Below are 15,108 nucleotides of genomic sequence, written 5' to 3'. Positions count from 1 at the left end.
ATTTTCGAGTCCTGACCTGTCCAACTCACCGAGTCTCCACTCGACTCACTGATTCGAGTCTCAATTCGAAGGGTTTGGGGTTTCGCGACTTGACTCGCCGAGTACAAGGCAATCTTCATCTGACTCGACGAGCTATTCATCCTACTCGTCGAGTTGCTCCTAATCTTCATGCTACTCGCCGAGTCGACTCAAAGGACTCGCCGAGTCCATTCATATATCCTTACATGCAAAGGACTTTTGAGTCATGCATGGACTCCAAACTGTAGATCTACCTTTCCCAAGCCTATTCCTCACGTAAAGTTGCAAACTTTACCTGTAGAGAAGGAGATCTAGGCAAAATACACCATAAACTAGGGTTTAAGGCAAAGAGGCTCCATAATCAACTCAAGGGCAGATACTTTATGCTTCTCAAGACCATAATATGCTTAGATCCGAAGTAGCAACTTCAGGTCTGGCTTCTAACTCAAAAGGGGTAGCTAATCATGGCTAGAAAACCCCCAAAACGCACAACCATAATAGATCTAAAGGAGAGAACGAATTAATACCTTCAATAACCGAGGAAGTTTCCCTAATCTTTAGCTCTAGGGCCATTCCTTGAAGCTTCAATGATTCCCCTTCTTCTTCTTCCTTCAAATCACCCAAAAATGGTTTGGAAGCTTGACTGAGCAATAATGAGGCTTAGGGTTCAATGTTCTGGGTGAAAGAGGCAGTAAAGAAACCCTAGTGGAGAGAATGAGACGTTTAAATAGGCTCCAAGTACCGAATTTAGGGTTTTACTCGCACAGACCAGACTCGCTGAGTCTCCTTGGCCAACTCGCCGAGTCGGTCACTTACTCCTCGACCCGGATCCCGCTCAGACTCGCCGAGTTCCTCCTTGAACTTGCCGAGTCGCCCCTTAAAATTAGGGTTTTCTTTCCTTTCTTGGCCTTCCAGACTTTGGGTGGTACACCATATTCCCTCATTACTCTCCATAATTAGTGAACATTATAGCAAACATTATTATGAGTTTTATGAGTGTAGTTATGCACCACTATCATAAGCGTTCATATCATACATTACCTTTCATCTTCTTTGTCTAGTATAAATAGTGAATATTATGTATTGTAAAGTTTGATGATTTGATCACAAGTATTGGAATAAAAGTTCTCTATACTCTCATGTCTTTCTTTACTGTATAATTTATCTTGTTATTTGATAATATTTTATAATAAGTATTCTATATTAGCTTGTTGAAATCCCTGAATAAGTAGTTTATTCTAAATGTCAATAGTCCTTAATAGTTGTTGGAGCATTTATGACGTAAGACTACTATGAGTGGATTGGTTGATTCTTATAAAGATAAGAATAGCAAGAGCTACTACCGACTTCGTAGATACTTGATTAGGAGAATAAGTATTAGATCTGACCCACATCAAAATCACTTTATGGATCATAGTCATGAGTGATGTTTTGATCAAGGTTGTGTCTTTGTATTGTTAGATCTGAGATACATATTTGGGACTTGAAGTGTAGGAATTGTTGTGCTTTGACATGGTTTAACACTATTCCATAAAAGGCAGTCATAAGGTCCATCGTTTGGTATGACATGAACTACATTGATGGGTGTATGTATTTAAGATCAAATTTGTCCATCTTGTTCGTTGAGAATTAGACATCTAAGGCCTTACTAAAAGTTGAACACTAACTGTGATTCATCACAATCTATATATCATGTTCAACTTGGTACTAAGATAAATGAAAAACTAATACCACACCTTTAGTAACAATTGTAGCATAGAACTCCTGGAATTGGCTATTAGTGATATGACACCATTCATATGTTCTTAGGGGCAATAGCCCGTTACCAGTCGTCAACTAGTGTCTAGGACAGTCTATAATGGATCGTGTGAACGTGAGACTTTATTGAATCTATATGCCTAAGAATCATTATTGAGTGACATTGCTAATAATATATGATCCTATAGATCAAGTTGACACATTTTGTATATTTATTATTAATACGATTATTAATGAATAATATTAGTTCTTGTGTTTAGCTAGCGAATGATTATTGTTTTGTGAAAATAATAATTATAAGAGAGTATAACTAGTTATTATTTCATATGATATGAATTTATAAGTCATGTGCAACCTTAAAGAATCTTTCTTCTTTTAAATGACATGGTCAAAAATAATGAAGGTATGGGAGGTTGCCTGGCAACCTCCCTACTTTGTCCCCCATGCCTCTATATTAAGGTGATTACTTTGTATTATTTAATGGGGTTGCTTTTGCTTTTGCATATGATTTTTTTGCTACTTTTTCACTAGTTCTTCTTCTCTTTCTCTCAAGGACAAAACTCTATTCTCTCTTCCTCTTATTTTTGTGTTTTGAATATTTTTGCAAGATTAGAAGCCCTATTGAGTTGTCTCCATTAGTGCTTATTTGAGTTAAGAACTTAAAGGCTTAAGACACTCAAGAAAACAATAAGCAACTAGTATTCCAACTGACTTATCTTGATGACGGATACTTGTAGAGAAAATCATACTCTTTGATTTTTTCTATCTTCATCAACATCCCAAATCCAAGTAGGTTCAAAGGCTTTAATGGTTGTCATTCTAAAACACTATTTGATCATTTTAATATCATTGTAATCTCTATAAATGGATAATAAATGGTTTAGTTTTGTTATAAACTGAAAAATAAAGTTGTTATTTTTTAACGCTTCCGTTGACTGGTTTTTATGAAAACCACACCTATATTTTGTATCAAAACCCATCAATACCAAGGTCGGGGAGGCTCTAAAAGAAGGAGGTGGTGAAAATGCAGTCTTAGGTGGTGGTGGTTGTGAGATAATCGGAGAAGAAAATCTGAATTTGCAACTGAGTTGAGGATGATAAGAAATTAGACCGTCTAACAATTCTATTGGGTTGATAAAGAAGTACAAAACATGTCTTTGAAGCGTGTTGAGAAAGAAGCGGTACAAAAAAAAACTCTTTCAAGCAAAATGAGTGTAAGAACATTGTAATTTGATGTGCCCTTATCTACAGTACAACACATTTTGTCAAATGTTAATGTATAACACAAATCAATGTCAAGAAGAGTGGAGAGAAAGGGTTGGAGAAGAAAAGGATATGTGGCTTCAAGATAAGCAGCTTGAAATCAAGTGTTCTATAATTAAGCATCTTTGATGAGTGAAAGTTTGGAAGAAAAATTGTTGTTAAGAAAGGAGAAAGAGCTAAGCAGGACATAGCATGGTCGGGTAGGCTCTCAAAGACGAAGGTGGTGGAAAAGGCAGCGTCTAGGATTGTGGTGGTTGTGAGATGTTTGGAGAAGAAATTTAAAGCTGCAATTGAGGTGAGGATGGTCGGAAATGAGACCATCTAAGAATTTTGGTGGGTTGATACATAAGTACAAAGCATGTCTTCAAAGCATTTTAGAAAAGAAGCTGTACAAAAAGCTTTTTCAAGCACAATGAGTGTAAGAATATTGTACTTTATTGTGCCCTTATCTAAGTAGAACTCATTTTGTCAAATGTTAATGTATAAATTTGATAGAATAACAATTTGATGATCATTTTCTCTTATAAGAAAAGGAGCAATGATGCATATTTTCCATTCTATCATAAAAAATAAGCATGCATAATGCAACATTAGTCACAAACATATGGATAAGAACTTGCTTTTATTTGTATCTTTAGTTTAGTAAACTATATATCGAATATATATTATATCGGCTAAAACATTTTACTATTATGATTATTATTTTCTAAAATGTAATTTTTCCTTGCAGATGTGTGTTTAGGTAGCATATGTATCTCATGTTTGAATAGAACGTTTGTTTTTATGCAAGCAAATTTGTATCAATACGACAAATAATTCAATACATAGAAGATTTTCTCAAATTTGATTCTTTGATGTCTATAATATAAATATATCATCAAGAAAATGACAACAAGCATAATGACAAAAAATATGCATTCATTAACATTTGCATTGACTTCTAATGACAATCTTTGGCATGAAATTGGCAAGAAAATCTGTCAATATTGGCATGAAATTACATCTCCAAGTCCAAATAGTAAATACATTTAGGTTTTAAATGGGCATGAAATTTGGATCTTTCCAAACAATGTGACAAGAATAAAAATATGACATGAACTTTGCTTCCTACCCTATAAATATTTATAGTTTGATTTTCTTTTTATATAGTTGGCAAACACACCTTCTAATTCTATTGATTAAATCTATGTATTTGTCTACCAAAGGACTTAAGCTCAACCTCTTGAAGATGACACATTTCCAACACATCCTGATACCGCTAAACTAAATACCATTTGTTTCGGTTTGATTTTATCTAATCAAGTTATTTGTGGCGTGAAATAAGAAATTCATTTAACATGATTGGTGGATGGACGAATCTACTCGGAATACATTGATGTTGATACATAAACCGAGAAACGTTACTTGATGTATTTGTCGAATAAGTAACAAAAAAAAAAAAGTTCAAACGGTGCCAAAATGGCTTCAGATTTCTTCACTGTTTAAAGCTAAAATTTGAAAGTGAAATAAATGTGACACTCCATCGCAATACACAACCCTTTTTGTTGGTCAACTTGAGGATGGCTTTGAATTGATGGAATCACTCTCATTTTGATGGATTATATTGATTAAACCCTTTTTTGCATTCTATACAATTCCTTGTTTGGTACCAAAAGTCCAAAACATCGAAGAAATTTAAATCCCGAGATGTTTTAAAAAACTCTTGTTTCGATGGATTATATATTTGAATTCTCGCATTTAGCCTTTCGCGGCATACGGGTTTAAAAAATAGAAACCATGAGTTATATTATGCAATAATATAATCTTAATTATAACTTTATATCCATTATTGGTTTAGTGTTGATTATAATTTAGTTCTATTTCGAATCTCTTTAAAAAGCTTTGTAAAAAATCAGTTAACGAAAGTTAACTACTTATATAACTATTTATTTATTTGTTTATTTATTTATTTATTATATAAAACAAGTAGATACTTATAAAACACGAAAAGGCTATTTGGTCATTTATGCATAAATGCATTACATAACTCTTGATGTGGCATGATGAATATCGATTTTATTAATTGCTTATTAGTTATTAGTATAGACAGATCTTAATTAATATGGAACTTAGCCCCTGCCCCATCATTAAGCGACCTTTGCTAGTCATTACAAGGTTTATGTTCGGATTCTGCGGATAATTTTCTCCATTCTTATTTTCGTAAGATTATTCGTACCCCGATATAATTTACTCATAACCCCTCACTATTGCCGGGTTTTTTTTTTTTTTTTTTTTTTTTTTTTTTTTTTTTTTTTAATAACTATAACGATTATCTAATAATTTTACCCTTTTGTATATAATTATTAAGTAATGATAAAATATAATTATACTTTATTATAATTAATAAATAATTTTTTTATTGGTTCATCGTTTATAAATTATATTTTGTGCTCGCTTCTCTAGCATCTTGTTAGTCTTTTTTTGGTTTAATGTATTCCGCCGTTGATAAAAAAAACTATTTTATTATCGTTATATTTATTATTGAGATTTTTTTTAATTTTTTTTAAATTTATTTAAATACATTATCTAATGTCGTAATATATTATTTAATTTTAAAATATATTATATTCGTTTTAATGATTATAGAATTTATATTTTAATTTTTTTATTTTTGATATTTTGCTCAAATAAATTGTTTATTGATACAAAATATATAACAATTTAATATTACTCATTTATGCATTTAGATTAGCTTGTGGATAATGTGATACATAGGATCATATGTCATTAGCAAATATCATTTTATAATGACTTTTGAGCATAAAGATGTTTCAATATCATATTTGGACAAGACTCATCATAGATTGATAGACAGTAGTAAACATCTAGTAATATTTCATTATCCCCAATAACACTCGAAGAATAATGACATTCATCAACATACAATTCCTAAAAAACTCAAAGCTACAATTGATGTGTAAGATTATCACAACCCCAAACCAGACGACGGAAACGTCTGAGGGCCTGAGTGACTTTATTCGCGTAGTATCATCACAGTATATATAATTGAAACAAAACATCATCATCATCACACATGTAAAATTACAATTGCCATTGTTTACATCAAATATTCAATATTACATGCCAACATATCCAAAGTATGATGAAAATAAAACATAACAAAATATCTATGTATTCTTGCTGACCAACCTGCTCAACGATTTCATGAGAATATAAGTTAATTTAAAAAGGTCAACATATATAATGTTAGTGAGTTCATAAGCATGTTTGAGTAAAATGTTTTGTATAACTTTGTGACTGCCAGAAAATCCGATATTTTCCGAAAAATGGTTTGAAATGTTTGTGTCTGATCTTGTATTAATGCATGTGTGTTAATATTTGTAAGAATATAAAAGGAATGATCCCAGACCACCCGATGTTGTCTGTTTATAAAAAAACCAGTGTGTTTTTGTTACCATGTTATCCACAAAAAAGATTGTTTTCCGTAAATTTTATAATGGTGTTAATTCTTCTAAGTAAGTCGTTATAACCATATTTGATAATGACAATTTCTCCTATAATGATGTCTATCAGACGCCGACTTGTTTAAGGTAAGGTTTGTCACCCTAGTCTAACTGTAGCGAACAACTTAGGTATAGGGTGTCACCCCTATATAGATCTATACACAAACTCTCGCTCCATCTCTGGGAGACTCTGGTTATAAATATAGGCTACGTTTGTACACTTAATTGGTGCCAAACGAAGAGTGTCACTATATCTTTAATCAAATTTACATGAATAAACATGTAAGGTATATTCTAGGCCCAATAAACATGAAAGTGGACAACTAAGGCCCACTAAACATGTAAATTATATTCCAGGCCCAATAAGCATATAAGATATATTTCAGGCCCAATAAACATGGAAGAGGACCACTGAGGCCTACTAAGCATGTTAATTATATTCCAGGCCTCATAAACGTATAAGGTATTGTTACATCCCTATTTTCACGGTCAGAAAAGACCGATTTTGTTTATACTTTATAAAAATCAGAATACCTCTTTTAATAAAAATGTTGCGGAATTTGTTCCCAGTAAAACATGATAAATACATTATCAAAGCATTTCCGAAGAAAAGTATTTTTATTCATTTTAAAACATTTGGGATGTCATCGTCAATACAAAAACATAAGCATAAACAGAACTTACATTCATTATCACTAGTGATTTATATCTCCTTAATCTCTAAGTGTAATGTGACTTCATATCAACACCTATGATATAAATAAACTAAGTGGGTCAGGTTGGGAAACCTGATGAGTACATAGGGTTTTCAACCCACAATAATATAATTATCATGTTTAAACATCAAATAATCACCCCAATTACCCATCCCCATTATCTTCTTTACTCTTAAGGATCTACCCTAAGAATCAGCTATTCTTCGTTCATTTATTCCTAAGGATTATCCTAAGGAATCGGCAGGAAGTCCATCGTTGCCACGGTTTACACAATAAGCACTAAGTCTGCATAGTCGTCAGGGATTAGGCACCAAGTCTGGATGGTCACCAGGGTTTAGGCATCAAGTATGCATGATCGCCAAGGTTTAGGCACTAAGTCTGCATAGTCACTAGGGTCTAGACATCAAGTCTTCATGATCGCCAAGGTTTAGAGTACACCTGGTGAACACATCCTTCACAACACCTACAGGTTGCGCGCCTGCTAGTGTTCCACTGGATTGTCTAGAATAATCTGTGGTTGTCATCCATACTCTGCTAGATGACGGGGCCAACATTTGGGAACAAGGCTTGTTACATCCTCTACCTCTCACCCTTACCTCATGGTCTATATCACCTCTCAAATCATCATCTAACTCATATTTCATCTACCAATTTTTACCCAACATATTATGTACATATAAATACATATACAATTTAAATTATATAAAACTTGTATAAAATCGTTCATCCATCATAAATAGAAATTATACAGATAATATGCATACATAGCATGTAGTTTATATACAATACTTCATATCTATGTGTAAGATAAAAGGGACAATAGACCCACTTGATAAGGTGGTGACTCGGTACTCGGACAACGCTTAGTTTACTTTAAAATAATTTCCTTCGACGAAACCTAGTATTATTACCACTAGATTTTAGTCTAATATTTAGCGTGACTAATTATTAGTCTTATTATTATTATATTATCGTTTAAACAATACTTTCCAACCACTATGTACAGATAAGGGCCAGACATAAAACACCGGAGGGCAGGACCACTTTGGCATATAGCACTTCTGAAATCCGACAACCCTATGCGGCCCTTTAAACTAGATTCTTCATACCGCGAGTAGTTAAAAAGATTTTATAACGACACTTATATAATAATAGCTCAAATATTTATTATAAGTTCATAATAACAATACTAATTTTAAATATAAGCTATATTAAAATAGGGTAAGCATAACTTACTTACAAGGGGGTTTTAGCTAGGTGTCGGGCTTTACAGGGGCAGAACTTCGTCGCTGAATCTTTCTAAGAAAGATTCGTGCAGCGCTTCAGCGCTCACTTTACTATACTAAAACTACAGAAAGAGAAGTCAAATCACGGGGGACCGAAATTCTCGGGGGATAAGAAGAGAAAGACCATTGAATCAAGAGAATGGTGCAAGAAATTTGAGAGCCCAAGCCTCTTATTTATAGTAATTGAATTTACAAAAACTAGCCTCCATAATTATTTAATGACCTTATAGTTATATAAATGACTAAACACCCGTTCATAATACTATTTTAAATAGATTTAACGATATTTGTACTAAACTAATGTCCAAAGTACTCAACACTACTATTATAATAACCACATCATCGATACCTTTCTAATGATATATACATTTGTATATATATGTGTGCGTATATATGGTTTATACTTTATCTTAATACAAAAATATGTTGTTATAATTTGTAACTCGTTCATACGAACTCCATTTTTGACGTTCTTTATATCCACGCGTTGGTAAAAACATTCTTTATTTCCACGCGTAGAGACCAAGTTTCATCCATATGTTTAACATACGAGCTCTACTCTCAACATTCTTTATTTCCACGCGTAGGTAAACACAAGATCTAAAACTTTCATTTAGACTCCGTCGGCTAATTCTCGACCGATCTTAAATTTAACAATACAAGGAGATTATAATGTTAAATATCCACGTAAAATTCATAACTTCTACATACGGACTCCATTTACGTCTGTCTTTTTACCGTTGAGTTCCTATTAATGAGATCTTCAACTCTCATTTACGTTGCATAGGCCAAAAGCCGCTTGAACTAAAATTCGAGTTTCAGGCCGTGCACTGTTATGCCAAATGTTAGAAAATTCATAACTTCCTCATACGAAGTTAGATTTGCGTTCTTTTTATGGACGCTCTCAGTTTAACATATTCTACGACTTTTGTTTAGATTACTAAGGCAAAAATTCCTCTATCATAAATTTACTATTTACGTCTCCCGGTGTCGTGCCGGTTTTGCCGAAAAATTTCGACAGGTCATAACTTCTTCGTTATAATTCGGATTTTGGCATTCTTTATATGTATTGAACCCTTGTAACATATACTAAAACTTGGTTAATATTAATCCTTCTAAATAATATTCCATCAAAAACTCATTTTTGATGTTTATTATCTCTAAATTAACTAGCTCGAATCTGCGGGCGTTACAATTATCTCCCCCTTAGAATGATTACCTCCTGGAATCATCAACAAAACAGGGCAGTATAATGATTCCATATGTTATCTCTTCATCCTAGGTAATAATCGTAACTTCATTGTTTCTTCGAATGAGTATCCAACTCTTGGGCTCCTTGACTGCAGGCGGTGCTCGATCTTGCACTTGCTCCCTATCTCACGTTAGACTCTAAATTATGACCTTTAAGTCACAATCTCAATCCTCACTAGATACAAACTTAAGATAAGCTCTTTTATTACTACAATGGAACGATGTGCCATATTCTAATGACCTATCATCGTATGTTACAATGCTTAGACTCAGGTCTCTTAAAGTCTTCCAGAACAGACTATACTTTCCTTCATGCTCTAATCTCATCTTAAAGGTAGCATTTATAGCTACAAGCAACTATCGCGATACCTCTACCGATCTCTTCGATTATCTTTTGTTTCAATCTTCTGAATTAAGTCAGATGCTACATCAAACTTGGTTCTCTGAACCACGTAACATACTCATCGTAGTCGAACTCAATTCGATATGACCACTCGAGTTGAAATAACAATCATCTTCTTAGTTATTACCGAAATGATGGTAATGACATATTTGAATAAAACATTATCAATTAGTAGCTTCTTGGTAACCTTGTGACTTTCCCTGATCCAAGCGTGAGCCTGTGCTTCCGGTTGTATAGGCGTCTACTACCTTTCACACCTACGCATACTCATCCCAAGTATTGTCTCGTAGTTCTCCAAGTTATTATCACAAAAACAATTTTAATACATACAAATGTGTCCAAACAATCATATAATTTTCTCTAGACTCTATTAGGACTTCTTCCATGCGTATCTTTGAGCATCAATTCTTCTTCAACTCGGATGATGATGGAAATGTCAGACGATGGGATAACTTCATGGATTATACCAAAAATATTTCTTTCTGCTAATCGAAAGTGTACTTCTCCCGTACTAGACGTATTATTTATTAGACACATTCTAAAGGCATGATATCACTCTTATGATATCTTCCGATAGGTACCATTCAGTATCGTAAGCCTTCTCATTTACTCCATTCACTCAGTTCACTACGAGTCTTCACCATGATGTTCTGCATACCAAAGCAGGCGTTCGGTGTATCGAGACGAGAGCATAGATAGCGGAAGATTTTGACGCGTATTCCTCCTTATTACTCCGAATGCCAGTTCTAACACCGTTATTAAACGTTTATAAATCTAAACACATAGGGTTTCCAAATCCGGTCAGCCACAGACCATAGATCCGATCATACAATGCATATCATAAATCATTTAGCACATAAAAGCATGTTAGGCATTTTCCTTAAATAAGCTAGTGCTTGTGTCTATTCAGGTGTATTAATAAAAATCAGAGTACCTCTTTTAATAAAAATGTTGCGTAATTTGTTCCCAATAAAACATGATAAATACGTTATCAAAGCATTTCCGAAGAAAAGTATTTTTATTCATTTTAAAACATTTGGGATGTTATCGTCAATACAGAAACATAAGCATAAATAGAACTTGCATTCATTATCACTAGTGATTTATATCTCCTTGATCTCTAAACATGTAAATTATAATCCAGGCCAAATATGCATGTAAATGACGTATTGGATCCATTGTTGTTACGTTGGTTGTTAAGTTTAGCTATTTATCATATTGACATAAAAGGCCCATTTTTGGCTCAAATTTGTTTAAAATGACACTTAAGTCCACAAAAGTCCAAAAATTATACAATTTTAGCCTAAAAACCGCGAAAGCCCAAAAGGAGGCGCATTTATGAAAAATTACACTTTTAGCCTTTTTAAAATCACTAATACCATAAAGATTCATATTTATCAAAACTAAATCCTTTTGGTCTCTTAAAATCGTGAGTGACATATAATAACCTCATTTTTTATTATTTTGTCATTTTGGTCCTCTTATGCAATTTTCTTAGTTTTAATCAACTTTGAAGTGTTTTAAACTTTTCTTTGCATAATAGGTTTCAATAAGTATTATGTTCTAAAAATATCATCATATCTTAGCATATTTTGAAGTTTATGAAGTATATAACACATAATCACACTTATATCATGAAAACACACAAAATCATGCATATACACATAGATCTACACAAAACAACTTGTATTCTCCTCCAAAACATAGTAAAACTGAAAAATAGAGGGTATGAACTCACATTGAGTTGATGATTTCAGTTTTTGATGAAGATTGAGAAGGATCTCGGCCCTAGTAAGCTTCTTGAGTGGAGTTTTTCGAACTTAAGATGGATCTAAGGGCATGCATCATGAAATGATGTGTTAAGGAGTGAATATTATCATAAAATAAAGTTAATAATCAATCTTAGAGAGTAGCTTACCAAATGAGTGATGATATTTGAAGAAGAGTTCTTGATCTTTCTGAAGATACACACGAAATTTAAGAGATGGGAATGTGAGTGCTTTTCTTGAGAGTTATGAGTGAAGTTTAGAAGTGAGAGTGAGGTTTGGATGGGATGAATGTAGCCGAGAATAAGAAGGGAGAAGAAGAGAAGAGAGAAGAGAGAAAGGAGAAGAGAGAAGATGAGACAAGATTGTTGCATTGGAACATGAGATTAATCTAAAGTCATGTTGAATATTTGCATGGATACACATTAAATAACTATGAGGTGTCAAATAATTATCCATGGAATTTTCTCTCTTTTTTTTAACTATAGGCCAAGAATGAGTGGAAATAGTGAAAGGAAAGAGTGTTTTGAGCTATATTGAACATTCTTGAAATTTTTGGCCCAAAATGAAGATTTTCGGCCCATTGGGCCCTTCTTATGGGTTTACAGCCCAAAGGTGATGAAGGGATGGGGTTCATGGCCCAAAAATGTTCAAGAGAGTTATTTTCGGCTCATAAAGACTCATGAGAATAAAGTGGGTCATTTGAGGTCCAATAAGGCCCATAATAGGGAAATGAGATATTTTTAGGCCCAACATGGTCCAAAAGGTTATAGTTTCATAAAAGCGGTCTATTTAGATCCCAAATAACCCAGTTGTGAGTTTATTGGCCCATAAGGCCCAATAAACGATTTCTAGCCCAATTGAGGTTTGGAGTTGGAAATTAGGGTTTCAAATCCACAGTTGAGTATTTGAGATGTATCGAATTATGTTTTGAACTTTACAAGTGAATTTTTGTTTCAAATTGTTGTTTTTGGAATGATCATTTGCACAATACTTCAACTTAGGTTACAAGTTACACTGGAGTTGATTGCATGAATACAAAATTTCCTAGCCAAAAGTGCTAGTTGTGACAAAGATAAGTTTATAAGTTACCCCTTTGTTACAGACATCATATCAAACGTTAGACTTGGATTGCAATCAATCTCACTTGATGTTGAACTTTGGGTAACATTCATTACATGTCCAACTCTTAACTTATATGAGGAACAAATTCCATCTTGAGTATATACGTCTCTTTTATAATTCACACCATACTTGATAATGGTATTTATAACTACTTGGTTAAAGAACATGATTTAACCACATAAAAGTATAGCACTCCCAACAATTAAGTCCTACTATATATGTCAAATATTAAGGATACAAAGATAGTACCTTTTTATCAAGCATCACTAATGATAATAATCAATGACGTGATCTTGATGTGGGTCATGTCCAATACTCATTTTATAATAACTACTTATGAATCTTGGTTACACCCCATTGCCAACTTTCATATTATTAGAGTCAACCAATCTAATTCATATTAGTCTTACGTTATAATTTCTCCCACAATTACTAACTATGAACTTTTAGAGTAATTTAATTATTCGTGGATTAAACATGTTAACATTAAACACAACAAGTGTTTATGTGAAGATTATATCCCGATATAAAAAAAACAATAAAATTTGTTGTCACAATGTTCCAATATACAAATACTAAATCCAAATCCAATCCCATTTATAGAATAATAAAGTCTTATAAATCAAGCTTGGCCTTTTATACAAGGATTTATTAATGGGTTTAACAAAATTTAATTTGTATAAATTCTGCAAATATAGTATCTCCATATTTAACTTTATTCTAAGTATAGTTAAATGTCTTGGAGAATATGATTAGTGTTCTAATGTGACATAGAGTATCTTAGCTTGATTAAGTATAATCTTGAAATCGGAAAAGAGTTCTATGTGTGTTCCTTTAATGGTAGGACTCAACCTAGTTTTTCAATAAACTCATTTATCCAATCATATTTGATTAAATATTCTAAATTACAAGTGTATTCTTATTTATAGTAGATTGTGCTATGGTGTTTCTCTTGAACCTCATTCCAATAAAACTCATTCTTCGTCTACAATGAAGTCATAATTTAATTATAATTCATATATATATATATATATATATATATATATATATATATATATATATATATATATATATATATATATATATATATATTATATGTATGTATGTATGTATTAAAGTCAACATTTTGTGTAGCTAATAAATATCTTCTTCTAGATTGATTAACTCATATACATTCTCTTAGTTCTTCTTAAGTACTCTTAAAATTTCCTTATAGTCATCTAATGACATTCTTATGTTTCTAATCGGTATCTTATGATATGTTTATAGCATAGTTATATACCTAGTCTTGTTTATATTGTGGCATAAATGGTGGATTCATTCGTCAAAGAAAATAGAATTTAAATCATTTTATCTAGCTCAAACCTATGTTGTAAAACCTATGTAGGTCCTTTTGAGTCTAGCTCAAAATGGTGCCATGTGATAATGCCAAGGGTCCTCCCAAGGAATATTATATCTTGATCTCTTTTAATATATTGTCGACATATGCATGAAGATTTAAAATTTTAACATTCATCTTTATGTATCACCATAAATATTACATTCCAAGAATGTATATTGTCTTTCCTAAGTCTTTGATCTTAGGAAAATATAATTTATCATTGTCAAATATATCTCATTCATATAAGATTAGGAATATCACTATTTCTCCCACTAGTTCTTAGTAAAGACATATGTTATCTTCATTTTCATGAAAACCCATACTATATGTTTTCATATTAGAATGATGATTCCAATCTTGAGATGTTTTCTCCATATCCACAAATGGATCTTAAGTCTTACACATATTTTAGAATATCTTGGATTACATATATAGAAATCTAAGCTACATAGAAATCTTCATATGTGATTTCTTTCTAAAAGAATCACTTACACCTTATATCCTTCCTATAAAGGGAAGATTAATAAAGCCTACACTTGATTATTATACATGGATTACATCTCAATGTTCATGAATCTAAGTCATTAATTAGGTTCAAAGTATGATACATAGCATTTTAGTAGTTGATGGATTTTCTA

The sequence above is a fragment of the Lactuca saligna genome, chromosome 5 (assembly GCF_052625555.1).
Source record: "Lactuca saligna cultivar CGN05327 chromosome 5, ASM5262555v1, whole genome shotgun sequence".
Lineage (NCBI taxonomy): Eukaryota > Viridiplantae > Streptophyta > Magnoliopsida > Asterales > Asteraceae > Lactuca > Lactuca saligna.
The sequence above is the reverse complement of the archived record's forward strand: the minus strand, read 5'-3'. Positions refer to the sequence as shown.